Source organism: Arachis duranensis, chromosome 3 (genome assembly GCF_000817695.3).
Source record: "Arachis duranensis cultivar V14167 chromosome 3, aradu.V14167.gnm2.J7QH, whole genome shotgun sequence".
NCBI lineage: Eukaryota > Viridiplantae > Streptophyta > Magnoliopsida > Fabales > Fabaceae > Arachis > Arachis duranensis.
The window spans coordinates 39946559-39949396 of record NC_029774.3 but is presented as its reverse complement, the minus strand read 5'-3'; positions in this window follow the sequence as shown (position 1 = coordinate 39949396).

Sequence of the window (2838 nt, the reverse complement as noted above, 5' to 3'; positions counted from 1 at the left end):
GCTCATATAAAAGAGAAGAGAACAAAAAAATATGGAATCCTCTATGTCACAGTATAGAAATTCCTTGAGGTGTTAGAGGAAAAGAAAAATAGAAGGAAGAGGTAGAAGAATTCGAACTTAGAAAGATAGAGTTCGAATTGTGCATTGAGGAGGAGTGTTAGTCCATAAATAGAAGGATGTGAGAAGAGGAAAAGAAATTTTCGAAAATTAAAGTGAATTAATTAAAAGAAATTTTGAAAAAAATGGTAATTGATTTTCGAAAACTAAGATTGAGAAAGAAATAAAGTGATTTTGAAAAAGATTTTAAAATTGGAAATCAAAGAGATATGATTGAAAACTATTTTGAAAAAGATGTGATTAAAAAGATATGATTGAAAAGTTATGGTTTTAAAGAGATATGATTGAAAATATATGATTGAAAAACAATTTAAAAAGATTTGATTTTTAAAATTAGTTAATGACTTGGCTAACGAGAAAAGATATGATTCAAATATTAAACCTTTCTCAACAGAAAAGGCAACATACTTGAAATGTTGAATCAAATCATTAATTGTTAGCAAGTATTTTTGAAAATGAAGAGAAATTAATTTTGAAAAGATATGATTTGAAAAAGATTTGATTTTGAAAAATTATGAAAACTTGAAAAAAAATTGAATTAAAAACAAAATCTTCCCTCTTGTGCCATCTTGGCGTTAAACGCCCAGAATGGTATCCATTATGGCATTTAACGCCCAAAATGCTACCCTTTTGGGCGTTAAACGCCCAGCCAGGCACCCTGGCTGGCGTTTAAACGCCAGTTTTCCTTCCTCGCTGGGCATTTTGATCGCCCAGCTTTTTCTGTGTAATTCCTCTGCTGTATGTTCTCAATCTTCAATTCTCTATATTATTCACTTGAAAAGACACAAATTAAAAATTTTGTTGGATTTTTAATAATAAGGAATAATCAAAATGAAACTAAGATCAACTAAACAATGCATGCAAGACACCAAACTTAAAATGAAACACTAGACTCAACAAGAAACATAAAATATTTTTGGTTTTTTTTTATTTTGTAAATTTTTTTTTAGATTTTTCGAAAATTATATGGAGAAGAAAATAAAGAGATTCAAAATTTTTAATAAGAATTCCAAGAATCATGCAATGTTAGTCTAAAGCTTCACTCTAAAGAAATTAGACATGGCTATCCAAGCTTCAGTAGGACATTGCATTCAAGAGCTAAATTAATGAAAATCAATCAGCTTTGGTGATAATGAAAACATCATCTTGAAACTCTAGAATTCATTCTTAAAAATTCTGAAGAAAAGTACCTAATCTAAGCAACAAGATGAGCCGTCAGTTGTCCAAACTCAAACAATCCCTGGCAACGGCCCCAAAAACTTGGTGCACGAAATTGTGATCATCAATGGCGCCATCAACATGGTACGCACAATTGTAATCTCAACACTTTATCACAACTTTGCACAACTAACCAGCAAGTGCACTGGGTCGTCCAAGTAATAAACCTTACGCGAGTAAGGGTCGATCCCACGGAGATTGTTGGTATGAAGCAAGCTATGGTCATCTTGTAAATCTCAGTCAGGCAGATTCAAATGGTTATAGATGATTTATGAATAAAGCATAAAATAAAGATAGAGATACTTATGTAATTCATTGGTGAGAATTTTAGATAAGTGTATGGAGATGCTTTGTCCCTTCCGTCTCTCTACTTTCCTACTGTCTTCATCCAATCCTTCTTACTCCTTTCCATGGCAAGCTGTATGTTGGGCATCACCGTTGTCAATGGCTACAGTCTCGTCCTCTCAATGAAAATGTTCAACGCTCTCTGTCACAGCACGGCTAATCATCTGTCGGTTCTCAATCAGGTTGGAATAGAATCCAGTGATTCTTTTGCGTCTGTCACTAACGCCCAGCCTTCAGGAGTTTGAAGCTCGTCACAGTCATTCAATCCTTGAATCATACTCAGAATACCACAGATAAGGTTTAGACCTTCCGGATTCTCTTGAATGCCGCCATCAATTCTAGCTTATACCACGAAGATTCTGATTAAGGAATCCAAGAGATAAACATTCAAGCCTTGTTTGCTTGTAGAACGGAAGTGGTTGTCAGGCACGCATTCATAGGTGAGAATGATGATGAGCGTCACATAATCATCATATTCATCATGTTCTTGGGTGCAAATGAATATCTTAGAACAAGAATAAGCCGAATTGAATAGAAGAACAATAGTAATTGCATTAATACTCGAGGTACAGCAGAGCTCCACACCTTAATCTATGGTGTGTAGAAACTCCACCGTTGAAAATACATAAGAACAAGATCTAGGCATGGCCAAATGGCCAGCCTCCCATAATCTAAGAACTAGACATCCAAAGATGATCCTAAGATCTAAAGTGATCAAAAGATGTATAATACAATAGCAAAAGATCCTATTTGTAGAGAACTAGTAGCTTAGGGTTTACAAAGATGAGTAAATGACATAAAAATCTACTTCCGGGCCCACTTGGTGTGTGCTTGGGCTGAACATTGAAGCTTTCATGTGTAGAGACTTTTCTCGGAGTTAAACGCCAGCTTTTGTGCCAGTTTGGGCGTTTAACTCCCATTCTTGTGCCAGTTCCGGCGTTTTACGCCAGAATTCTTGAGCTGACTTGGAACGCCTATTTGGGCCATCAAATCTTGGGCAAACTATGGACTATTATACATTTCTGGAAAGCCCAGAATGTCTACTTTCCAACGCAATTAAGGGCGCACCAATTGGGCTTCTGTAGCTCCAGAAAATTCACTTCGAGTGAAGGGAGTTCAGAATCCAACAGCATCTGCAGTCCTTTTCAGCCTCTGAAT